The sequence below is a fragment of the Falco naumanni genome, chromosome 2 (assembly GCF_017639655.2).
Source record: "Falco naumanni isolate bFalNau1 chromosome 2, bFalNau1.pat, whole genome shotgun sequence".
Classification (NCBI taxonomy): Eukaryota; Metazoa; Chordata; class Aves; order Falconiformes; family Falconidae; genus Falco; species Falco naumanni.
This window is the reverse complement of record NC_054055.1, coordinates 31,627,011-31,654,348: the sequence shown is the minus strand read 5'-3', so window position 1 is coordinate 31,654,348 and position 27,338 is coordinate 31,627,011. Positions and strand designations below refer to the sequence as shown.

At 42.1% G+C, this 27,338-nt stretch overlaps 1 protein-coding gene across 5 annotated transcripts in view; it reads right to left on the bottom strand.

The window, feature by feature from the left end:
- Positions 1–27,172, bottom strand: part of CAB39L (calcium binding protein 39 like) — a 67,992-nt gene extending 40,820 nt beyond the window's left edge. Inside the window, exons 1-2 of one of the 5 annotated variants that reach the window (XM_040583875.1) lie at positions 6,700–6,974; positions 6,360–6,582 (exon numbers count right to left, since the gene is read on the bottom strand). The gene's annotated coding sequence lies outside the window, so the exon portion shown is untranslated. Of the gene's footprint in view, positions 1–6,359; positions 6,976–26,662 lie in introns of those variants that run through there. The other 4 variants (XM_040583877.1, XM_040583876.1, XM_040583873.1 and 1 more) reach the window with 4 other exon arrangements.
- Positions 27,173–27,338: the final 166 nt, after the last annotated feature.

Genomic DNA, 27,338 nt, shown 5'->3' with positions numbered 1-27,338 from the left:
TATAAATTATAAACACATTCTCCTCCCAAAAAGTAAGTTACATAGCTGTCTAGAGTATGGGGTCTGTATTTAAATAACACATAAACCTCCAACAACCAGGCTAGCACTTTTCCACTGTGTAGTTACAGTCTCACCAACAAGTCACCACAGCACTGCTCAGTGACAAAATACATTTCTGTTCACTTCATATCCCGGCAGTACCCTAACCACAACAGGAGAATCACAGAGAATAGGGCAGGAAGGGACTCAAGAGAATGTTTAGTTCATCCCTCCAGTGAACACAGAAAGTCTGTGCTTCATTTCATTTATGAGTCTTGTATACAAAGCAAAGCACCTGCTGCATGCAAAGAGGAGGGAGATAGAGAGAAAAAGGGGAACAGCCTCAGATGTGCATCAAAGCACATTTTTTGATTTACCCCTTTTCAGGACACAGTTTTCAACCCATCAGCATCTGGCAAAACAAGATCCATAACTCCAGAAAATACATACTGCTAGCTGCAGGTTACTTCATGCAAGAATCTTCTATGAAGTATGTGCTATTCAGCAAACAGGTAAGTCAGTTTACTGAGCTTTGGGAGTTGTACTCCTTTATCTTACGGCTGGCTATTCCACAGAGCACATGGCAAAACAAGGACACCTCTCCTCCAGCTTTGCTCCTCATGACTGGGTTCTCCAGCACCAAAGAAAGCTTGCTACAGCTGGGCATTTCTGCCCTGCCCTCCTCCTTGTATCAGCTCCCTGCTCTCCCAGCTTTGCTTGGAAGGTCTTCTCTTCAGTAGAGGTACTCATTTGGTTTAAATTCCCTATTCCTTTCATCACTCATTTTCAGTCTTTTTTTTTTTTCAAACTCAGTATTTTCCAGGCATCTAGCTCTCTGTCAAGGTTGCTTGAATTGGCCAGTAAGTTCGAAAGTTACCATGAGAAGAAAAGTAGGATGACAGGTGGACAGTGTGACCACTTAAGCTTCGTTTTCTTAAGAAAGCAGTCTAAAAATAACTGAAATACAAAGATAAATGACAGCTGAAAAGGTAGCAACACAGGCTTACCAAAGGTAGCTCCTACTACAATCCTTTATTTTCAGACAGTAGAACCCATGCATCTAGCATGGAAATACACTAAACTGAATGTAGTAGAAAATAAACCAGTTGAAGGAAAATTATCATGTAAAGGGAGATTGATTGCCTAAGAAGATAAGAGCAATCTGAGGACAGGATTGTATTTACAGAGGCATAGGAATTAAGAGTCTACCCAAAAATTGTGATGACTCAAAATAGGAAGATATTATCAACACAGAAGAGGACTGGAAAATCATTACCTGAGCAACTGGATTGCCTCAAGCACTGAGATAACAAAAATGGGATAAAATGTAAAAGTATAAAGTATCAGATAATGTTAAATGGCAGAAGAGACAGAGTTTGTAGATGCCCCATCCCTGGAAACATTCAAGGTCAGGTTGGACGGGGCTCGGAGCAACCTCATCTAGTACAAGATGTCCTTGCCCACGGCAGGGGGGTTGGACTAGATGACCTTTAAAGGTCCCTTCCAACCCAAACCAGTCTAGGATTCTACGAATACCTGCTTCAAGCTGACGACTTACCATGAGAAATGACAAGACACCTGATGACTACACCCATATTTTACAGACAGGAGAGACAGACACAAATCTGTGATGAATTAGGAAAGTAATTGCCAGTAGAACTACAAAAGTATTCATGCCTTTGTACAAAAATGTCTTGATGGACCTTCAAATGGAACTTGGTACACAATCCTGAACACATGCAGTCAAGTAAAATCAACAGAGATTAGAGTGGGTGCAAAGAAGGGCCCTCAGCTGGCCCGAAAAACAGAAGACCAGCATGTCCAGGAGGCTAATGGTGCTTGCCTTGGGAAGCTTAGAATAAAAATACAGGGAAGCCAAAGAAGTTATTTCAAATCAAATAAGAATAACATTTTATTTATGCAGAAGCAAACGGCTATAAACTGCCAATGAATAAACTTAAGCTGAAAATGTAAACCTAAATGGTTCCTAACCATTGGAGCACTGAGGTTTTGAAATGACCTACTCTACCAGACGCACTACAAAGCAGCTGTTCATAAATTTTTGACAGTGCTGTCTGGCAGCAAGGAACAGGGCTGAATGAGCCCCTTTCTTTCCTACTTTTTAGGACAACTTTTTCCACCTAATGGTTATTCAACATACATTTTTATAACACCAGAAATGCATTGTGGACACTCCTGAATTCGTAATGGGGGACCAGCCAAGTTCTGAAAAACATTTAGTTGTGGTGATGTTATTTCAGCAGTGCTCTTGTGAGGAGCTTATGAGACCAAGGAAAGAAACAGCTGTATCTCACCGGACTGACTCTCCTGGCCTCGGAGGCTGCCTCCCCCCATTGTGGGGAAAATGCCCTGACAGTGCTGCAGGAGCAATGGTGGTTTCCAAAGCCCGCTGTTGCCATCAGTACAGACAGGACATGTCAGCTGCCAGAGCTGGAGAGTCCAGAACATTTACTGAGCCCTACTTTTACCAAAATACTTTCAGGGAATATAATACTGTGTTCATCAGGAATAAAAAAAATGGCAGTGATTTTATTTTAGGTAAGTGACAGAAACACAAAAAGGCAATTTTAAAGCATCACTTTCTAAACGTTTGGCTGTTTCTGTTTTAGTCAGAAAAAAAAGAAAAAATATGTATCACACAGACTACAGCAGTGAGTTGAATCCAGAGGTGGATGATGTTTACAAGACATGAGTTTTAGGGTATTCAGTAGCCTGTCAAAGTTAATGTAACATCCCTTCATACTCAGGATGTGCCTTCCCTCAAGGGCCTCCAGCTCTGCAAACATTTAACCAAGATGGAAAACACACTTCCAAAAACGTTTGTACCTGCTATTACTCTGGCCCCTCTGCAAAGGGAGAATAAAGCACAGAAAGATTAGAAGACTCACCCAAGGCCACAAAAAAAAAAAAAAAAGAAAAAAAAGAAAGGATCAGTGGCTCTGTCAGGAATGAAACCTAGACCATTTGACACCAAAGCCTATGCTTTATCAGTCTTCAAAGTATCTCTTCTGCCAGTTTATCTTCTCATAAAGGGGATGCAATAAAAAGAAACAGTGCAACTTGAGCTCTTTAATACAGCTACAAAGTACAGTAAGAGATCTAGTTCTGTTTATAGGCACTCTCCCCAGTTCATTTGCTCTTAATCATACACTTTCTCAAAAGATTACAGCACGACTGAGCTTGTAAGCATGATGAAGGAAAAACACAGACCGCAACACGACTCCACTCACTGGCCCATCCCACTATGAAGTGACTCAGTTGAGCAGCTGGGTAACAAACACCCCCTGCCCAGGAAGGCAGGAATGGGAGAGAGCACCTGAGCCCACCCATGCGCTCTTTACAGAAGTTCCTCTGGACAAGTCATTTGGTTTTCAAAAATAAATGAGCGGAAAAAAAGCCTTCCCTTCAAGTATCAGACAACCGTATTGTCTTAGTTCCAAACCTTCATCGACTTATTAATTGGAATCAAAACATTTCAATACCTCATACTGGGTGAGAGCTTCTTGAACGGAAGAGACCTTCATTCAAATCAGTGTGCCCAAGACCCATATATCTGGGGCCTGAATTAGCAAACTTTATTCATAATTTTACCTAATTCAGTCCCTACACAATAGAAGAGACATTTTATTATCTCTCCATTCTCCCTCCTGCCATACTTGGGAAAGTTGTTGCAATTACAGAGTCATGAACTCAGACGAGGGGATGGAAGCCCCCATGTGTGATGATTACTCAGAGCAGCCCAATCCATCCTCTCCCACGCAGTCCCTTCACAACCCTCGTTTCATTTGATAGCAGAAGGAATCAGGGCTACACAACAAGTAACTTTTCTGCAAATTCACAAGTTGCGTATTTTGGAAGGTACATTGCAAATGAGACAAGACTAACAGAACAGAGGACAGCATTCTGGTTAGGGTGAATGAATGCCATCTCTGCTTGGCAACAAAATTATTCAAAAAACTCAAGAATTTACTCATAAGCCTTGCTGTTGGCTACTTGTTGCATTACCTGGAATGAAGGTGGATATGGCTGAAACTTCACCTGAACACATAAAATATTGCAGTAATGCCTACTTATCACCACAAACATAATTTTTTTTTAACAGATGGCAACCATCCTGAAGATCAGACATGGAAAATAAGGAGGCAGCTTTGCCCTTAATCTGATCACCTCTACAGAATGAGAACAGTAATATCACACAGTTGTTCAATACTGTCATGAAACTGAAGGCATTTACGGTGATAGTTCACTCAAGTGCTGTGGTGTAACTCTATGGAAGCACTCAAAAGAAATTAATAATTCTCTTTTTAACTGAGTGCTTGAATGCCCATTCAGTAAAAAACAAAAAGCCTACACAGCCTCTCAGCAAACACAGGGTATAAAATGAAACACCGAATAGCGATCTGGTCACTGAGGCAACAGTTTGATAAATGTTTTGTTCCGTGACAGTGACACCCTGCTCCACATTATTCACATCCCTACAGCCTCTGTTGGAGTGGTACAGCTGTTTGCAGGGCTATGTGGTGAGCTAGGTCAGGTAACTGACCCAGGTTAACAAAAAATAGCCCAGTCGGGGAGAAAAAAGGTCACAGGGGTTTCCAATCCCACAGGCTTACAAAAAGCTGTACCAGCACAAGAGGGGAAGAAGGGGATGGCAGGAGGACAGAGACATGGGGCTGCTGATGCTACATCTCAGGTGTTCACCAACCAAACCCAGAATGAGGCAGTGATGATGAGAAAGGGGGTATAAATTGTGTGATGATACAAACTTAATGAAAGTATCTTGAATACAGAGAACACACCACACTGACACAGATAAATGCCAGAATTCAAGTCAGAAACTCTTTGAATGTTTGACTTCGCTGCCTAGTGTCCTTTTGTTGCAGCAAGTCCTCTGCTACCACATCTACTATTATTATTAGAAAATATTTATTACAAAACAGCATTTGCAAACTGCAATGCCAGGTAACATTCAGATTTGAAACCCATGCAGAAGCGGCGTCCTGCAGCACCATATTCACACCGGCACCAATCACCTCTGTACCACAGGATTACACAGGCTGTCCCACCCACGCTAATGAACTAGCTGTAAGTAGTAGGTTATTCCTTCATGTTGAATAAAACTAGAAAGATAAGAACTGAGCAGTTTTACAGCCACCAAATTCACAGGATTGATGAGTTAAGAATATTTGGGATCCGTATTTCCATTTGGCACCATGGAGGTCTGTCAAATCTAAAAGATTAAGAATTCAATTCCATGCCTAACTGTAGTCTACAGCAAAACTCCCACGAACTCAGTCATACAGAAAGAGGTCTCTTAACTAACGTCTCTGAAGTACACACAGTCCTAACAGAACAGCCCTTAACAGCTTTCCATTTACTTAAGTAAAAGGGAAACCAAGTTAAATTTCCATTTCATGTAGAAATAATGGAAACTGGTGATAAAATTTAAAGAACATAGGCAGCAGCCAAGAGGGAACAGGACTTCTCCCTATATAATAGGACCCATTAGGGAGGAAGGTGAATACTACTTTTGCTTTTTGTTCAATATTACTGAACGTTACCTCCCTACACAGCATTCACTTGACCATGTTCTTAGCAAGCCTGCTGTGTTACCTCCAGTATCTTCATAACACATTAAAATAATTTCCTACAGCAGTAATTTCACTTTACTACTAACATTAGTCCAAGACAGACTCTTTGCTCAGAAAAACAACGTCCCTTAAGCTGAATGAAAGTACTGCCTTATAACGACTTGTGAAGAGCCCATTGCTATTAGCATTTCAGGTTGACAAGACCTATTGACTATAAATAATGAGATGGTTAATTTACATACGCCGTTTCTTGTGACAGATCACATACACACTCATCTTCCCTTCATCCCTAACCATTCCGCACTGCCTTATGCAAGTGGCCATGCTCTCATTCCTCTGCATCTCAAGAGCCGCTGCAGGCAGTCAGCGGAGCGGAGTGAGAGAAATGATATATTGCAGATATTTTATTTTTGGAAACCACACTGTAAATAAAGCCATTTCCAGAGATATTTCGCGGACACGGAGCGCTTGGTCGCAGAGCCAGCGCCTTATGTAACAGGAGGAGCATTGTTTAGGGTTGCCTGCTTTAAAAAGCCACTCTGGTAACACAGTTTACAAAGCTATAAAAAGCAAACAGCGGAACTACCGAGAGAACAAGCAGGCAAGCAGTTTATTACAAAAAGGCCAGTGCTAAGGGGAAAAAGAAAAGTTTCATTAAATCACTTAACTTTCTGTCACTCGGAGGGCATCATCTCAGCTGACACTTACTGTGGAGAAGGTGGGGGCTCCTAGGCAGCCCTGCGCAGCCCCATGGCCAGGTGCTGAAGACAGCTCTGCCGCCTCCCCGCAGCCCAGCCGCCAGCAGCCGCCTTCAGTTATCTTCCATTTAATTCCACTTTATTACCCCCCTGCCAGTTCCTGACACGTGGCAGTGACAAGGGATCCCACGATTTGGCCTCCTGCTCTTCTTCTGCCGAGCAACTGTCAACCTCTGGAAAAGCGTTAGCAGAAAGGGTTGCTTGAACACGCACAGGCGCTCACAAGCTGCTGTAAATTTCCACTCCCCGCTGCCTGTGACCGGGCTCCCGGCTTTGCTCCGGTTCCTCACCGTTCCTGAGCCCACTAGCTCCGTGGCTGGGTGTGCATTTTCCCTGCTTCCTAGTCCCTCACTCGTCTTGCTCACAGGCTCACACGCACACATACACTACCCACCCCCCTCCCCCCCCCAAACTCCACGTCAGAGGAACGCCTGGAAAAGCAAAGGAAGAAGCGATCCCTCCGCCGAGAGATTCCTCCAGGGTTAAGGGAGGAGATGCGACGATTTCGCATCACTTCTGTAAGTTTCCATTCCCGTCTAAAGTCTGTTGGTGCAGGGGAGGCATCACCAATGGCTCCTCGCACCATCACGTGGCGGAGGCTGCTGGAATTAAATTATTCACCTTGCCATCCCGCTGAGAATGCAAATCAGGGAGCCCAACAGCGGGCTGTTGTTACAAGATAATAATAAAATCAACATGCTCATGCACCACATCTTTCAGTGGAGTCCTGCCCAGAGAAGCTGAAGTTAAGCTGCTTCCTGCCTGACTATATATTACAATATAAAGATCTGAATACTTTTCTACAATGCTGGAGGGGAAAAAAATCCTGCAGCATACCCTAAGCAAAATTTAAACTCCACCGATGAAAAACATTAGCCTAAAGTACTTTTCCAAAAGCTGATGTGATGGGGAAAATAATCATACAGTTAAAGTATTCTGAAACAAGTACTACCAGCTATCATCAAGCACACAAATGCAGCGAAATGCAATTAAAATAAATTTTTAATGCTTTTGTCTCTCAGCAGCTATCGCTCAGCAAGCGCCACATGTTCCCAAAGGGAATGGCAAGTGCCCTCCCCCACACTCCCCCTCGCTGCCCCCAAGTGTCTTAACAGGCATTGAGAGCAGGGAAAGGAGGATGCTTTACCAGCCACCATGGGCACTGCAGGATGGGATTTAAATCTCATCTTCACCCACATCTTGACTGAAAGCCCAGCATGTATTTCTGCTGAGCTCACCTGCCAGGGGGGATTTCACCTCCTGTCCTCTCTTCCTCAGGACAAAGCCTAGCCGAAGTCCTATGTTCTTAAAAATAATTTTGTACGCTGCATTTGCTTGGGGAACTAATCTTGGCCCCCACCGCATACCAGCACTACAGCTGCATCAGGTTTTGATTTAGGGCTCACCTGCAGCGGCAATTCGCAGCCCTACATTAAAGGCAACAAAAAAAGCACGAGAAACCTCATTTCTGAGGAATACAAACAAAACGGCCGCTTTTTGAAGGGCTATCACCCTTCGCTAGCAATCCCGGAGCCTAACTGAGGCAAACAGGAGTATCCAAATCCTCATTCTGAAGAGCCAAAACCCAGTACTTTGCCCATCCTTCTCGGCCTCAGAGAGGCAGAAGCCATCCCTGCTCCCTCCACCTTCCTGCACTTGCATGGGAGGTGCCAAGCCAACCTCAGATCAGCAGATCTGCGCTCTCAGCTTCGCTTGAGGTGCACCACCCTCTGTGCTTACACTTCACCTTAACAGATCATCATCATCATACCTCAGCCCCATGCTTTTGGACTGCCCTGAACAGTACTGGGAATAGGCACTAATGCTGCTCCCGCTGCACCCAAAAGCCCTGCCACAAGTGACACCAAGTGGCAAGTTCTGCTTTAAACCTGTAGTGAAATATTCCTGCAGTGTGGAACGAAAAGCTTCACATCACACACCCCTGGGCCAGGTTTCCTTCCTAGGCTACTTCCAGCCAGAGCTCAGTGAGGGATGCCGCGGACGCCAAGCCAGAGCAGGACAAGCCACCTTCTGAAGTGGCGTCCTTCTCTACAAAGCTTAGCAGGCACGGGGACAACCAGCACAGGCTGACATTTTGCCATATGAAGGACCTGGAGGGGAAAAAATGGTGCTAGACATCACTTTAGGGGCACCTTGCTCTGCTCCAGCTCAGTGAGGAGAGGGAAGGGGCACTGTGCCCTGCAGCACCTTACACCCGCTCAGGGGTTGGCCCGTTCCTTTTATCAGATACTGCAGCCTTTGGGTAAATGTCATAGTGAAATACAAACAACAAAAACACTGCCCTTCGGCTACTACTGAAGGTATCGGCTTTTCCTAAGGCAACACAGAAGTCTAAGTACACCATGTCATTAATTTCCACTGTGTGCTTTTAAGAGAATAACATTTTTCCTTCTCCTGAGGGAAAGAGCCTTTCCATAGTGCATCAGTGCATCCACCACCACTTCAACAGGTAAAAAGTCCCCCCTTTGTTGCCCTGTAGAGTTCAACATTGGGGGGTGCTACCCTGCAGTTGAATAATCACAAAAAAAGCTGGTTTAGTTGCACATTAAGGGTGTCCACTGGATAATCCGTGTATTACTGAGCTCCCTGAAGTATTCCTGGACCGTTTTGAGCAAGTCGGCCTTTGGAAGCGTAAGAAATTTATTTAGAAAAATCACTATCCTCTGCTTCAAAGTAAACATACCTGTTTTCCCAGTTCTAAGGAATAAACTGAATATCTGCTCAATCTACTGCTCAACTCTGCCACTCTTCTACCTGAGGAAATAACTTTTGGGCTTTATAGGAGCCTGCTACTCACCAGGAGAGTCAGAAACACACCTGCCCCCATCCCTGCATTGCAGCAGGAAAAACAGTCCAAAGCAGAGTAGCTAAAGGGGCAGGAAAGAAAAAATCCTCTGCTATTCCAAGACTCTGTTTCATCTTCACTGCAGTTAATTCTCAGATGACAGGAAAAGGCCCTGAATCATCCAACAGAAAGTACGCCGCAATTACTTAGTGCTCTTACCTGTTTGGGGTTGGGTTTTTTTGTTGCAAAGCGGTTATTAAATATTTCAAAAGAGATGTTTTCTTCAATTCTTAATTTGTAGCCATCTCAAATCTGGGATGAGGTAATTATAAATAGTCGACAATTCTTTATAGTCTCAAAGTATACTGAAAACAAAAACCTCTGTGCACTGTTAAAGGACTCCAGCCTTCACATAATTAAATCCCATTATATTTGTTTCCTTTAAAGTGAGCAGACTCCTCAGGCTAAAGCATGGTTAAAGTACTTCTGAGAAATGTTTGTCCTCGCTTTCATAACTTAAAATCATTCTGTCTAATAAAGACCAAAGGAAGAAAACTCCAGTCCATTATTTCTGCCCTTTCCATTTATTTTCTACAGTGGAAAAGAGAAATCGGGGAGTTTGAACAATGAGTGTGGTAGCAATAAACAACAGCAGCGGATGATAAAACACACAGTACATACATATTAATTCTGCTCCTTTAATCACCCATTTCCAGTCTGTCTACCTCCTCCAAGATTACTTCCAGCATTCCAAAGCCCTACTAACAACAACAATAATAATAATATCATCATCATCCATCCTTCCTTCCCCAAAAATCATTCAATGCCAAGGCCCCAGGCCATCAAAATTCACTACACCACCACGACAGGTTTAGTTGTGTAATGATGGATATCAAGAGGAGAAACTTTAGAATACCAAAAAGATTTCCTCACCCTCCAAAACCTGAAAACCCTCTCCCCCACTCCCAGGATTTCATCCTAATCTTACAGATCACAAGATATCAAAACGAACAGCAATTTATCAAGGTGGAGAGGAGCTAAAAAGAAATCACTTATCTACATCGTAAAGCTGTTAAGACTTAAACTCAAGGGTTTAGCTTTATGACAAAGCAATGTAAGAAGTGTGCCCAACAACCTGAGGTTCTAAAACCTCATAAAATGAGAAAGACTTTACAGTAACTTTGTGCCTCTATTTTATTCTACAAGCTCGCAGATACTCACTTTCCTTTGATCCCCTGCAAGAGCAACGTGGCCGCCCCAAATTAATGCCATTAAAACTCTTCTTCATCTAATCAATCCCCAATACAGACATGAACCAACACACCTACTTTTTCTTCGTTCTCCCCCATATAATCTCTGAGGGTCACAAGATCAGAACCGAGCCTAAACACCAATCCCCCCAAAACAGCCACTAGCACCGAAAGGCAAATTAAAATTTGGCTGCTCAACCAAATACAAAACAAGGCAAAAAAGGGGATACAGTCTAAGGAGGGGCAGGTAGTTTTCCCTACAGCCATTTAAAAAGCAGCAAATCTTCTAGCTTCTCTCCAGACTAGAAAATTGAAAATTCTTTAGTGAAGTGGGGGGGAGCAGGGAGCAGCCACAGGCAGTGACCGACCTATAGCTGCATTTTAGCTGGAGCAAGGGGGAGGATTTAAATGGATGTTCCTAAAAATGCAAACATGTCTTCAGTGCTTTCCCCCTCTTCTTCCTCGTGGCTCCCTCTAGTGCTTTTAAGCACATATTGCCTTTTCCTTCATGTTTTATTTAAAGCAAATATAAACAGTTGGTAAGATGATTTTTTTTTTCTTTTAAAGAACCGTATTAACTCTTATAAACTGCTCTTGAGATTTTACTGAACATATTATTCTCATGTGCATCACTCCAGCAATCACACACTGACACTGGCATTTCTACCAGAAACCTTTATGTATGAAATACTTCATGTTCAGGCCAGCCTATTTAAAATTTTACTCATTTTAAAGGCATCCATCAACTTTCATCCTTAGAGAAAGTCTGCTAAAATGGATCCCTTTCCTTGCACATTCCCACCCCCAAACAGGAATTACATCTAAACAGGAGGTAACTAAAGCCCAACAGCTGAAAAATGAAACAGATTAGAATTTTATGCCTGCTCTGAAAAGTCACTTAGGAAACGTTAATCACATCCCTTATCTACTACGTCCCAACAGAAAACACAATTAAGAACCATACCCACACCCCCATTTTTATGAGTGGAGGAACAGCGAACTCATGACAACATCATGTTTTTTACCCATGGACATATGCAAACAGAAACTAGTCCTCCAAAATCAGTAACTCCCTGAAGAGCTGAACAGGCTTTTTAATATAATTAAAGCCTTCATCTCTCCAAACTGCTTCTATCACAGCTCTGTACAATCAGCCACTTCAGTGGCCACGTTTGCTTAAGGTCCATTCACAGAATTAAAAATGTGAAAAGGAAAGCTCATTTCAGAAGGAACAACCAAAAAGGCTTTGCTGAAGATCTAAAATATAACCTCTCAACACAAATGTACCATGGGAGGCCCAATCTTAACAGTTCGCACTGCAGCACACTAAAAAAAAAAAAAAAGTAATTTACAGCAGCAACAAACAAAAGTTATATAGGGCCAAATAGGCCCTCGCTATCTAGTATGCTGGAAGATAGTCCTTGCATCACTGCTAACACTTTTCCTCATTAGATTGCGCAATTCTTTCATGTGTGTAAGGTATTTATCTGCCATCTCCCATTTCTGAAATATTCAAAAAATATTAATACCATTTAGTCTTTTTACAAATATTGAATTTAGCTGTTGGTTTCCATGTAACTTCAGCAAGCAATTTTCTTAATTTTAAGCACGAATTAGCAAGACAGCATGGGGTACTGCTTGTTAAGACATCCCCTTCCCACATGCTCATGTATGCAAAAAACCCCTATGTTCCCTATAACTTCCCTGGTGGTGAAAGACAATGGAGCATCCCTAACCAAAACCTTACACTTCCCAATAGTGCTTGAAGCCGAAAGCTGTATTAGTGCATATTCATCTCGCTAATGGTGATGTGCAATGAAAATACCAGGCAGATCAACTGCCTTTTGATGACAGTAATTTCTCTATACATAACGTGTGTGTCTGTTTCTGACAAGGGGCAAGGCAGCTTGAGATTAAGACTTTTCCTCTACTGACCACTACTGTAGAAGTCTAAAGCATCTTTCATCAGGTGCTCTCAAGACGACTTGCAAATGAACAAAAATCAAGCTTGATTTGAAACACAAATTAAACATTCCTCACTACTCACCGTAACACCCATTTTCATATGAGGAAACTGAGATGGCACCAAGCAAATACCCAGAGGTGTGCACCCTAAAATGTACAGTTGAAGAATGATAGCAAATAGGAACTGTAATTCTGGATCAGACAAATCTCCATCAAATCCCACCTCCAAGAGCAGCTGACACCAAGTATGAAGTAGAAGAAGAAATATGTACCAGAAGAAGGACCACTCTATTCTTCTGCTCCAGGCCATTAGCATCTTTGAGGTTTCCAGAAGTGTCATCCAAAATCGCCATGCTACATAGCTACAAATGGCTCCACACCCATTTGCTTTAAAGATCTTAAAAGACCAACTACTTTTCTTCTTGGGGGGCTTTGAAGTTCTATCTGCAATACTTAAGATACAACAGATTGCTACAGATTGCTTCTGACACTCAAGACTGAGCAGCCAAGAGAGCTCAGAGACTATTTTCTCTAGATGGGGTATCAAACAAGAAATCAAACGCCATCAAGGATTTACTGCAATCCAGTTAGCTTCCTGTTCTGGGCAGCAAAGGCCAGGATTTACCCACAGAACCACTGTATTTTTCAAGTGATTACCCCAGACAAAAGAGCAACTACTACCAGAAAGTCCCACACAGAGCTAGAGCTAGGGTGTTGTACCAACGAAGAAATTAGTTCAGACCAAAGAAACCAAGAGTCAGTTCCTATTTGTGTCATACATTTCTATGTGATCTTGGAAAAACTTCCTGTTGGAAAATGCATGCATTCAAAACCGTAAGCTGCTTTGACACTATAGCGATGGAACCAAACACCCCAGGCAGCACCCAGTTTGCTGTGTCCTTTTCTTGCAGACTGGCATGACAATCTTGCAGTTTGTGTGATGTACATCTCCAGAAACCATTCCCACAGACAGAACAAACTTCTGAGTCTCTTCTCATGCAAGTTAAGAATCCTACTAAAGCAGAATGGTTGAACCAAAAACTGAATAATATTAGGCTAAGAGGGTCCAAAGCACTGTTCATTGTGCTTTCATTCATTTCATTGTTCATTCAATTCAGATGAAGAACTACAATTTTTTCCAGTCTCCAATAATGAAGCCTAAGCATTATTATAATTAATGAAAAATGGCTGTTACATTTAAGCAAGTGTTGCTCTAAACTGACTTGCCCAAAGTCACACCAGAAAATCTCTGGCTGCCAACACTGCTCCCCTGGAGAAAGAGAACCTAGGTCTTCTCAAGTTTTGCTCTTTGCCAGTTTTTGTCCTGCAATTAGTTTAACACACTGGATTAGGATAGGGAACCTTGAGAATTGATCAAGCTCAAGTTGCACATGGAGACGTTGCCTTCACAAGTACCCCAAAGTCATTCCTCCTGACAAACAATTAAGTATGTTCATCACTTGACAGATTGCAAATCTATTTGCCTTCACATGACAGATAGACGGTCAGTCAGTGCAAACCTGGATGCTTGCACTTTTGGTCCCACAATAAGGATCATAACATGATTGTAATGTGATCATCCAACCTGTTAGATGATAAATGGTCCCTGCTGTCACAAATCCCCTATCACAGATTTAGGGAGGCCTCCAGTGCCTCCCTAAAGAGCTAGTTAGTCCATCCTGGCTAAAAGTTGACTACATTGAGCCAATTATTATGGTATTTTATGGAGTCCAATACTGTTACTTCCTGATGGGGAAAACCTAACCATGCACATTCCCACCCTATTAAAAAGCCATCCGCTGTTCTCCTCATCTGTGCTGCCCAACAGCTAACATTATAAATTAATTACAGACACATACAACCACAAAGTGTCCAATTAAAGGCTGAGTTCTTTTTGTTTTAATTAATAAACCAGGGTCATTCTTTGAATGCTTTACATGGCAGCAGGCATGCTGCAGGCTGGCATTTTTTAGTGCAGGAAGCCTGCCCTAAAGGAGGACCAACATGCAGCAGTGTGCCTGCCTTCAGGACAGTCTCTGTTTTGGAGGGAGAGCAGCTGAGGTACATCGGTGTGCTTTAATTCAACTCTGTTCCTGGCTAGCCTCTACACTGAAAGTCCCTGACAGGCTCTGGATACCTGGAAGAAAATAACTCGCCACATGACATAAATGGCAAGCTCTCGATATATAGGTTCTATTAGATCAAAAATACTGATTAAAATCTTGGCAAACATCACTCCTCTACACACATCTCTCAATGAAACCTGACAGCTCCTTTATCACACAGCACACAGATCTACACTTACATTGTCACACCCTCCAGAAACAGCTCAAGAAATGACATTTTTTTCACACTAACAGGCGTTTACATATCTCCTCTCTTCCTATGGGAACAACTGATAACTTTTCTCTGGTGTGTCTTTGCAGCGTGCATTCACAAAATAACTTTATCTGCCATCAAAATCTACACTCCTGAAGAGTAAGACTGCTACTGTCCAATAAAAAACAGAAAGTCGTGATTAGCACTGAAAGTGAGGTGTAGCCCCTCACAAATGAAAAAAAGTCTCAAGCTGTTATCAGCCCAGACTTGAGAAGTTATCTAGTATCTTTGAAAAAAACCCCAACAAAACCCCCCCACCAAAACAAAAACAATCTTGTATCATAGTGAGAACTTCTCTGAGTCTGAACACCTGCAGAACACATTGTCTAAAATTATATATGCATTCAGGACCTCAATTCTCTAGCTCTCATATGACATTCCTCAATGTCATGTCCAAGCCTAACCTCACAAGGAGACAAAATTTCCTATCTACTAAATCAAACAGAGATTCCCAAATCCAAGGAGTCAGAGCTGTAGGCCTGATAACAGAATTGAAAGAGAAAAGTCCCAAAATAGTTTCTTTTAAAAACAGCAGTGCTTTTTGAAGCAAACTATTGCCAATTTTGGACTTTCTACCCAAGTACCAGTGAGAAGAAAGGGCCAGTTTTCTGAAAGCAGGCCGAATCCCATGAGGTCACCTAGCAAGAGTCATGCCAGTTCATCTTCCCATGCCAGTCCAGCAAGACAGTCTATACTAGCTGTCATCATGGGATGAAATTACTTTCATAAGCATAAGAACTTCAGTTGACAGATTTCTGCACACAAAGACCTGTATCCAAACAGCTGTGTATGAGCCAAGTGAAGACATAAAACCTAGAGCTGTTTAATACCTTGTTATTTAACCCAAAACCCACACTACCTGTTTTTACTATTTTATTTTAAATAAAATACAGATAATATGGTTAGGAAGTTTAAAAGTAGCAAGTAATAAGAATCTGTGACAATTTACATAGAACTTGCTTTTCTTCAAAATTGAAGACAGATTCTATATGCTTCCTATAGACTTATGAAATAAGACCTCATTTGGAAAAAAAATTGGAAGATTTTTGCCTCTTCTCAAAACGAGAAATGAATGTTGGTACTACCAACAAGTGTATTTAAAAATTGAAAGATCTACTCCGGCTCTCACACAAAAAAATGAATCGTCTGATGTAGCTCAACATCTCCTTGAACAAGAGCAGCTTTTTAAAAGATCTTGGATCTTGACATTAATTTCAAGTGCTGGGGCACCTATATAGTCCATCAATAAGCTAGTACAATAGTTAACCAGTTACCATTTCCAGTATTTTTTGCTTTTACACAAGTTTGTATTATTTTTACTTTCTGCTTCCTGCCATCGTGACTCTTGTATTTGCAAATGGATGCTCTTTGAAGGCTCTCTATTTTGTTCATGCATAGGTACATAATCAAATAACTTCAAACTCAGAGTTTACTTCATTGCTATCAAGTGTGTAGATACATTTCTCCAACACCTACAACACGTACTGACTTCAGTTTAAAAATATATCTTGAGGTGAATCAATCAAACGATTATATTCCAGAAGTGGTGTCAATAATATTGGAAAGGAAATCTCTTATTGTGCATTCATTGTATTCAATTACTGTCAGGCTCACTTTTCTACAGGGAGTGTCTTGTCCACTGCCTGTTGCCTGTCAGTCTCAATACCTTGCAGCAGTATTTTTTTGGATACTGTTCCTCGTCATTAAGGTGCACCCAGTCTTTTTTCATGGCGATTAACTTCCAAAGCTTGGAGTCCATCTTTCAAAAGAGTCAGCTAACATGCTCTTTAATTCAACCAAATACACGAGGCTCTGCCATCATGTCATTTTTCTACTCTACATGGCCTTAATAAAACTGTCAGGATTTTGCATTTACTTCCAACTGTGCATTCATTTGGGGTTGGGTTTGTTTTGCAAACATCCAATGACTGAACATCACAAAAATACATCTTAATTCAAGGATTCTTCACTGAGTGTAACATTCTCAGGAGCCAAATATGTATTTGTATACTGATATACAAATCTAATTGATATACTAGACATAATACCTGTTTTCTATTCATCATCTTGGATAGCATTTGCTACATGACAATCCTTAAAATTTTGGACAGTTTTACATTAGCCATTTTAAAAAAACAATTCCTCAGTCTCCACAAATTTGTAACAGAAAAGTTCAAGTTTTATTTCCTGCTGTAATATGATGGATTTGTTCATGGTTACATGATTATTTGTAATATTCAGCTTCATTCTCACGGCAGACGTACGTAACAGTTCTGTCTTTTCAGCATTGTTGCTGACAAGTTCAGCACAGCCATCAGACATATGTTGCTGTTCTTTTTGTTCCCAGTATTTTTAGAATGTTTCCTTATTAGCCCTAGATCCTAAAGAAAATCTGGAAGGTTTTCTTTAATCGTCTTTATAAAAAAGTACTTATTCCCATATATTGGCTGCTGCCCTTGAACCACTTCTAAATCGACAGGACCCCTCCGTTGCTTAAACTATCTTTTCACGTTCAGCTCTGCACATTCTAGATAGACACGTGTTCTCACATTTTTTCCTCTCCAAATTTGAGAGACACTCTTGTAAGCAATGTTAGAAGTATATTAGTGATGTAACAGCATATCACATCATGCAGAACAGAAAATTTGCTTAGTCCCTTACGGGTTTTGCCTTCAAAGATGTAAGTGTCACATAGTTTTGCAGCCATCTTCTCCCATGACCTTATGAACTGCAATGAGACCTTATGAACCATGATGAGGAGATACTCAGTTTACAGGGCAGGGAGTTCAGTGAAAGAGGAAAAACAATGGGCAACATCTCTGTGAATGTTTTCTTAGCATTTAACTCCTGCCCAAGAAACTAGCATAGCATGAGGGTATCTTGGGAAATCCTCTGGCAACATCTTCCTTTCTCTGACAAAAGGGTGGAACACAGATGAATTGCAGCAGCATCTATCTCCTTACATTAATGTTGGGGTTTTGAAGGGAAAAACCTTCTCCAAACAACGCACAACCTAAAGACTACCAAGCCAACTTGACCTCAGAGTTCATTCAAACCTGTCTTCACTCAAACTGCCTTTGACCAAAGCACTTTGTCTTACTCTCCTGTTTTGCCCAAGGCTGTGTGCGATGCTTGCAATAGAGCAGTACAGATGTCCCAGGCAGTTACAAACTTAAACACGGATTGCAATGTACAAGACAAGACCTATTAATGACCTGCAGACGAGGAGAAGTAGGACCAAAGGTAAGCACAATGCCTATGTAATAAGCTTGCATTTAGAAGGTTCAGTCTTACTCAGCTCATTTGCTTAAACCAATTTGTCAAAAAAACCCAAAAACCAAACTCCAAACAAACCAAACAAAAATAATTAAAAAACTCCACCCCAAAACCACAGACTCTTCCCAGGGTTTATGTGATATACACAATATTTGCCTTAACAGAGGTCTACAACCACCCTGCAATCCTGCCCTCACCCTATGAAGTTCAATTTGATGTCTTATTTCTAACAACAAATAAACCATATATTGCAGACAGCTTCTCCTGTATCCAAAAGCAACACCTAGTGAATGACCACCATGAACTGGCAATCTTTTCCTTATTTGCAGAAGTGAAAGTTAGCTGCCTGACTGCCAATGCACTGCAGAAAGTGAGAGTATACAATTAAAAGGTATGCTTGAGGGAAAGCTGATACAGTCGTGCCTCCCTGCACAACAAAGAGCTGAATGTTACATGTTGCTTGGATCGCTATGGCTGCTGGAAATGAACTCTCTTTCCACATAATTTTAATATCTCCGTGTTCAGGAATCTCCAGTCACCTTACTTAAAAAGCTCCACACAACTTCTTTCCCACGCTTAAGAGCAAGTGAACTGTATTCCTTGCTGCAATAAATCTGTATGTATAAATCTGTACTAGTACCTTTGTGCTAGATTGACATGGGGTCTTTATTAAAGACCATCCAATCCAATAGCTGTCACTCAGTTGTCCCCACATTTCAAAGTCCAGTTATGAAGCAGTACTTTATTCACTGTAAGTAGAGTCTCTTGCAACAGGAAACAAGGCACAAACATTACTGAGATGTAAGTTTTCTTTTTAACTCATGCTGTAAAAAAATTTAAAGATGTTGTTTCACAATTGAGTTAAGTTTACATTGCTGCCAAAAAGGGAATAATAGAATAGAATCATAGAATCATTTGGGCTGGAAAAGACCTTTAAGATCAAGTTCAACCACTAACCCAGCACTGCCAAGTCCACCACTAAACCATGTCCCTAAGCACCACATCTACATGTCTTTTAAATACCTCCAGGGATGGTGACTCAACCACATCCCTGGGCAGCCAGTTCCAATCCTTGACCACCCTTGCAGTGAAGGAATTTTTCCTAATATCCCATCTAAACCCCTCCTGGTGTAACTTCAGGCTGTTTCCTCTCATCCTATCACTTCTTACTCAGGAAAAGAGACCAACCCCCACCTGCCTACACCCTCCTTTCAGATAGTTGTAGAGAGCGATAAGGTCTCCCTGGGCCCCCTCCTCTCCAGGCTGAACACCCCCAGTTCCCTCAGCCGCTCCTCACCAGACTTGTGCTCCAAACCCTTCACCAGCTCCGTTGCCCGTCTCTGGACACGCTCCAGCACCTCAGTGTCCCTCTTGAATTTAGGGGCCCAAAACTGAACACAGTGTTCAGGATGTAGCCTCACCAGTGCCCAGTACAGGGGACAATCATTTCCCTTGTCCTGCTGGCCACACCATTCCTGATACAAGCCAGGATACTACTGACCTTCTTGGCCACCTGGGCACACTGCCAGTTCCCTTAGCACCCTTGGTTGGGTCTCATCTGACCCCATAGACTTATGATGTGCGTCTAAGGGGAGCAGCAGGTCACTGACTGTTTCCTCCTGAACTGTGAGGACTTCGTTCTGCATCTCATACCCGTCTTCCAGCTCAGGGGGCTGAGTACCCTGAGGGTACCTGGTCTTGCTGTTAAAGGCTGAGGCAAATAAAGCATTAGGTACCTCAGCCTCTTTCTCATCCTTTGCGGCAATGTTCCACCCTATATCCAATAAAGGATGGGGATTGTCCTCAGCCCTCCTTTTGTTTCTAATGTATTTGTAAAAACATTTTTTTGTTATCTTTTACAGCAGTGGCCAGCCTGAGTTCTAGCCAGGCTTTTGCCTCTCTAATCTTAGCCCTGCATAACCTCACAACATCCTTATGGTCCTCCTGAGTTGCCTTCCCCTTCTTCCAAAGGTCATAAACTCTCCATTTTTCCCTGAGGTCCAGCCAAAGCTCTCTGTTCAGCCAGGCTGGTCTTCTAAGCCAGCTCATCTTTTGGCACACGGGGCCAGCCTGCTCCTGCGCCTTAAAGGGTTCCTTCTTGAAGAATGCCCAGCCTTCCTGGACGACTCTGCCCTTCAGGACTGCCTCTCCAGGGACTCTGTCAACCAGGCTCCTAAACAGGCCAGTCGGCCCTCCAGATGTCCAAGGAAGCAGCTCTCCTGACCCCCCTGCATACTTCTCCGAGAACTGAAAACTATCATCTCACAATCGCTGTGCCCAAGACATCCTCCAACCACCACATCACCCACGAGTCCTTCCCTGTTTGCAAACAGCAGGTCCAGCAGGGCATCTCCCCTGGCTGGTTCACTGACCAGCTGTGTCAGGAAGTTATCTTCCATGCACCCCAAGAACCTCTGGGGAAGTCTAGCCCTTACTGCCATCACCTCCCTTGAATCAGTTCTAGGAACAGCACAACTGAAGAGGGAGACAGAACAGCCTGCTAGACACCCTGAAAATTTAACAGCTGAAAAAAAACAAACCCCTCTTATATTTGATAAAAATGCAGCTTTTGGAGAAGTGAGAGGAACTGTGGAGGGTCTTACTAAATGTAAGATTTTAAATCTTTGGAACTACCTTTATCAATCATTTCTAACATGGACAATCCAGGCTACAACACTAAAAGAACAAAAGAAAAGAAACAATCCATCCACCCATGAATACCTTTTTGGAGGATGGGTGATGCAATTTTAAAATATTTCTAGAATATCTGGTGGCAAAAACAGTTTGAAAAAAAAAACAAACCACCATCCCATCCTTTTATCCTCACTCCTGCACACAAGCTGCAACCATACCTCTTGATCTGCTAATGTAAGGGTTATAGCACCTTGCTATGAATTCATTAACAAAATCGAATAATCTTAAAAATAATCCTGCACTTAAAACATGCTACCAAACTACAACTCACATAACTGGTTCATCACATTGACAAACCATATCAGCATACTAAACTAAGGTAACCAGTTGTATTTGGTGGACATTTTCTTTCTTTTTTTTTTGGCAGATACACATGAAATGTATTTGTCTAGCTGCACTCAATCTTACTAAAGTTTGTTGTTGTGTTTTCTTTAAATGTCAATCTGCATGCAATATAAATTTGTTTTGGTATTACTTTGTAACAAAGAGCATATGTATCCACTTCTGTGAAAGGAGTGCATAATTCATATATTACAGTCACTTAAGTAACATTGCTTATGAAAAAGGGTTGCAAAGGTTTGGACCCACAGTTTACTTCTCTCATTCAGTGCTGCTGAACAAATGCCTTGCACATTTCCAACATAGCTTCTTTGATTCCAGACATTCAAGAATTTTACAGAAATTAACTCAAAGTTAAATTGAGTCACCTCCAAAAGAAACCCATTCACCTCCACTGTCTGTAAAAAGCAGGAGGGGTTTTTGGTCTAGCACAACTGAAGATGCAGAGAGGCCCAGGCTTAGGACAGCTCTGCTGGGCGATGAAGACCATCCACAGGAAGTGTTTTGCCCATGCCACCACTTCGCTTATACTAAAGAAGTAGTTGCACACACACTTTAAACTGGGACCAATGACACCAACAATCAAATTAAAAAGCAATCTATCTCCAGATGCTCATTTTGCACCTAGTACACCCTCAGTTCCCTGAAAGAAGAAGAAATACCGAAGTGGCTGCACAGCAAATTAGAAGGGGAAAGTTATTCAGATAAAATTAGCTGAGCCAAATAAGTAACCTTTTTTTTTTCAAACCTCAATCAGTGTCCTGAGCAATGACACAAACGAACAAGAGAAGGCTGAACAGCACAGGGTGAACAGAACTGTTTCTTTCTTTGCCAGTGCCAATTTAAAATGTTCAGGGGACTGTGGCTTCCCTGGCCCCTTATAATGCTTATTAACAAAACCAAATGCAATAAACATTAATAGGACAATACTGCCTCACATCCTTGTTCCTCCTGTTCTCCATACATTACTGCCAGTTTCCACATCTCTATAAAGTTAAGCCAAACCAGCTGCTAATGTGGCATAGTGAACTGGATCAGGAAAAACAATCAACTAAAAAAACCCTCGGGGTTTTCTTCAGCTAAATTAGTTTTCCCACAGGAGGCTGCAACTAAGGACTACTTAGTCCAGAATATTCATTTCAAGAGCCCTACTGTTGAGCCCCTACATCACGACATATATTTACCCTGTTTTCTATGGCTGGTATATTTGAAATCTTACAGGTTTCAGTTTTATTTGAATGCAGTTATTCCATCTACACACAATAATGACTTCAAGTTTTTGCCATATGCCTCCCTTTTGATGGCTTTTATTAGGTCAGGTCCAATTCTATGCCACACATTCACTCCCTTGCCTTTGTACAGCTGCTATCAAGACCTGCACTGACCAATCAACCTTACATCACCTGGCATCACAAGGACAGCTTCCTCTACACTTTGATTTAAAAAATAAAAGGCAAATCAAAAAGAAGTTGTGGAGCACTCCACAGAACATCTCCTAAGAGTGGGAACACCACAAGTTCGCTAACTCTTAAAGATTGCTTAGAAATTTTTGTCTGCTACATCTTCATTTAATGAAAATACTTGGTACACATACTTTAATTGGCATGCAAACGCACAAACAGAGTCCATCAAAAGAGTCAGAATACTTTACAACCACTAGCTTTACTTCCGAAAATACCCCTGAACATTTATTTCAGATAAACATATAGTTATGTTCCCATGGAGAAACGAAGATAAAAAGGTTTTTAGGCATCCATTTATTTTGGGTTCCTTTCATCACAGACATCTGCTGCCTGGTTTCCAGAGACCTCAGGCCCTTTCAAGTGCAACTGTAATCACAGGCTTTCAGAACTTGTCAATTCATCCAAGTCATCCAAATTAGAGGACACAGTTCTAGGTCTTGAACAGTGTATTGTGGTGGGGCCGTGGCACAGCAAAGACAACACATGCTGTTCAACTTGGTCTGACATTATCTAACATTTAAACCAGTCCTTGCTTTCTGTGTTCACTCAACTGTCTGGAATCTATGTTGGCAATGAATACTGGGACTGTAAGACAGAAATATAGCTAAAACTGAAAATGTTTCTACTACAGAAACATCTATAAAGATGAAACCCGTTACATTACCAGCCTCCAAATGCAGACCTTGAAGGATATGCCAGCTAGTGGATGGTTAACAGTTTCAGCCTGTTGGGCCAGACTCCAAAACTCTCAAGCCAGTTGGTAATTAACAGACATCTCGGTCCTCCACATGAAAGAAGTGTATTGTTTAAACAATGACACAAATTTTTCCTTTCCTTTTCATTGCCAGTCTCTGCCTGTGTTTTAAGATTCCCTTAGGACCATAACAGTCTATGATTTTAGAAGCTCCACTTTTCAAATGGACAATTTGTTTGACTTTTAGTTGCCCAAAATACAAATGTGCTTTTCATTACAGGTAGAACAAAAATAATTTTACAGGCTTCTCAGAGATCCCAAATCTCCCCTTTCTTTAGTAACTGGAAAAAAATAATATCCAAATAACCTAATTAAAACGACGTATCTACAATAGCAACAGAACTACAAAACATACTGAGGGCCTGTAAACAGTCTGCGACAAACCTGATTAGTAAGCAATGCACCTACAGGGAATATTACCTTGTGTCTTCATAAATAATGAATCAAAATTTTTTAAGATAAACCAAAAGATGCCACACTGAACACATTTTGTAAAGAAACAATTATCTATGATCTGTATAAAATTACCAGTTCTCTGATCTGTTATCTTACCCAAGATAGATTAGATATGTGAAAAAGGAACCATACTTAAACTGATCATGCAATAAAACAGAACATTAAATAAAAGTTGCATTTTGAAAGAATGAGGTATGGGCACTTACCTATAAAGGAGCAAGTTAAATCAATAAGGATAACAAGGAGGATGTGACAGGGAAGAAGCTGGTAAAAATACTCAGTTGATATGATGATACTTTAAGAAGAAAAGGGTCAATAACGCAATAAGCCAATCCCATCAGAAAAGGGCAAAATGCTAAATGAGAATTATAAAACATCCTCCAAATGCCCATGGCTTTCCAAAGTTGATGGCTTTGACTGCTTTGCTGTTATCTGGAGTCAGACCGGAGTCTCTGTACCTCACCCAAGCCTATCTGGCCATATGAGCAAACATCCAAATCCTCACCCCACATTCAAAATAATAAAAACATCCATGGAGAAGACAACTTTGGGCCAGCTTCATCTCCTCCCACTCAAAGTAGCCATTTGCAGTCTGCCTGTCTAAGCAATCATTCATCTGAAGTCTCTAAATACAACCAGAACTATGTAACACAAAAGCACAATTCAGCAACTCAATCACTCACCAGGACAGTCAGCCCTTTCATTGTCACCCTAACAAAGGTGCACCTAGCAAATGGGTAGGTGCGTGTGCAATGGGCTATCCTCACCTCTAGATGCAGTTAGTCAGTCCACGTCTAAACTGCAGAGCCCCAAGAAGCTTATACGGCTGCTAGAGGAGTGCTGCCAGCAGGTTGTTCAGATGTGTCATCAGCATCGCTTGTGAGCTTCTGCCACCTAACAAGTTCGGGAAGAACTGAGCTTACTGGCTCACTGGCAGAATTTGCTGCTATGTTGCAGAACAGCTATCTTACACTTCTAGATAAAAGCAAAAACAGGGAAAGAAGTAAGTTTCAAAACTGCCTCCTTATTAAATTTGTTTTAAAAAGGATGTATTTCCCATTCCTTTTGCTTCAAATAACAAGCAGAATATATTACTAATTTCTCTTTTGTCTTAGAGGCGTGCAGTCATGTGCTTCCAGCTTCTTCCATCCCTCCCAGCTGCTAATAAAAGCTTTGGAGCGCTACCAGCACTTCATAAGGAGTAACACAGATTACACCAGTGTCACCCTCTTCAGTACATGTCCTCCGCAGTCACTTGCTACAACACCGAAAACCGCACTTCCAACCACACTGACATATAGCTCATTTGCGTATGTGTGAATCCTGATACCAATCGGTCCTAAATTTCATTTTAGTAGATTCTTTGCATCAACCTCCAAGGACAGTCCTGGCACTTCCCTCATCTTTTTTCTAGAGCTAGGCCTCACCATGAGTGACCACCACAGACCGCAGCAGTGCGTGTTCACTGACAAGTGCCAGGCAAAAGATCCTGCTATGGCAGATAGAATAAGCTCCAGTGGCTTGCTCAGAGCAAAGGGGTTGCTTTCCTCAGTGCTGCCGGGTAACACCACCGACTGCTTCCAAGTAAAACCGTCATTGTGGTTAGATTCCCAATACTTATATTTCAATGAATTATTGCCGGAAAAAGGCTCGAGTCCATTTGCTGCTCAAGACCATGAAGCATATGTCAACTTTATCATCACAAAAACCCAGTCACACCATCACCCTAGCCATGTCGAGCAAGCAGACATATACAATCCCACTACCAAACCATAATTATTTAACAATACTCATTGTTTATGAGATTAGTGTATCATCCCCATATTGCTGATTAATGCTTATCACACAGTTTGAAAGCATGCAGACAAACCCAGGAGGTCATTTAGCAGGCATTTAAGGAAAGAAAACTTAATGAGGAAATCGACTTTTAAAATAACTTACAATTAATACAATTATGATGATGCTGGGCTCCATCTTCTCTGTATTTGATATATTCCTCATATACAATTTGTAACACAAGTGTTTCATAACACTCAATATTCATTTGCACAGACATGTATTAATAATTCAGTAAAATGAAATTACTTAACCTGCAATCATCACCTCATAATGCAGTACATTCCCAGAGCAAGAAAAGCTTGTAATTAATTTTTAAATAAACAATTACAGGAAAGAAATCTCACTTTTGAAAAGTACTATTTTTATTGAGAGATTTGTCAGTGCATCAGTAATGTTGAACCACCTGTTCCCAACAATGTTACTGTTGGTTGTCTCATTTCTTGCTGTAGAGTTAGGCAGTACTCATACACTAATCAATGAACTTCAAACACAGGCACAGATGTAGGGATCCCTATGTAAACATTTAAAAGGCTTTATAGAAGTAGAAATCAGATGCTGGGCATCAAAATCTGCTGCAGAATCCTGGGTCTGACCAGAGCTCCAAGTTATGTAAACATTGCATTCCCCCCCAGACTTAAATTTAATTTCTATCCCTCGCCCAACTAAAGAAATACTTGTAGTAACAGCCACAATATTGGAAATGCTTTGACAATTACTGGAGTGTGTTAAGTTTATCTCTACAGTTTAACATGAGGGTAAAAAAAAAGACGTGATAAAAAAGCAATGACAAACCACCCTCCCCATCTTTTAAAAGCACATTACATTTTTGCCTCTGAAAAATCCCTTTACTTAGCCATAACACAAACACTTGGAAAGTAATACCGCTGAAAATTTTAAAGCCAACGTAAACTTTTATTTTCACACTTTGAATCAAAATGACAGTAATAATTCAGCACTTAATAGAATACAGCTGCAATCAGCAAAGGCAAATTGCAAGGGCCAGCAGTCAAGTTAAGCAACTCATTCACCTACCAAGTATTTTGATGTGGAGGACTGGAATCAAAGGCCCAAACATCCCTCAGTAACACCTGCATTCTCCAATGCTCCCCACCCGTGCGCCCGCAGCCTCACTGAGCTCAGCCAGCTGCCAGAACCCTTTTGACTAAGGCAACTTCCCCCAGGGGCCTAGCAACCGCCTAGACTCCACACGGGGTGCGGGAAGCCCCACAGACGCGAGCAGAGGGGCAGACAGCCTCACCCTACACGCTGAGAGCGGGCCCACATCCCCCAGCCCCTCAGGTCGGGCAGGCCCCACCAGGCCCAAAACAGCAGCCGGAGCCATCCCCGCTGCCTACTGCTCATTCAGGCGGATCAGTTGCCTGGCTCAGCCCTTTACCCCTCGCCCTCGCCGCCCGAGCGCTACTGTGCCAAAATGGCGACGCTCCCACCACACCCAGCCCGCTCCACCACCACACCCAGCCCGCTCCACCACCACGAGTTTACAGCCAGCCCCGGCCCAAGATGGCGGACGCAGCGCCAGCCCCTCGGCTCCGCACACCCCCACCCCCCCACCAAAGCGCCGCGCGCACGGACGCCCCCGCCGCAGCCAATCGCGCCAAAGGAAGACGCTCGTGCCCAGGGGAGCGGCCCACCTCCCGCGCACGGCGATTCGCTCCTGGGACCTGGCCCCGCCTCGCGCATGCGTATG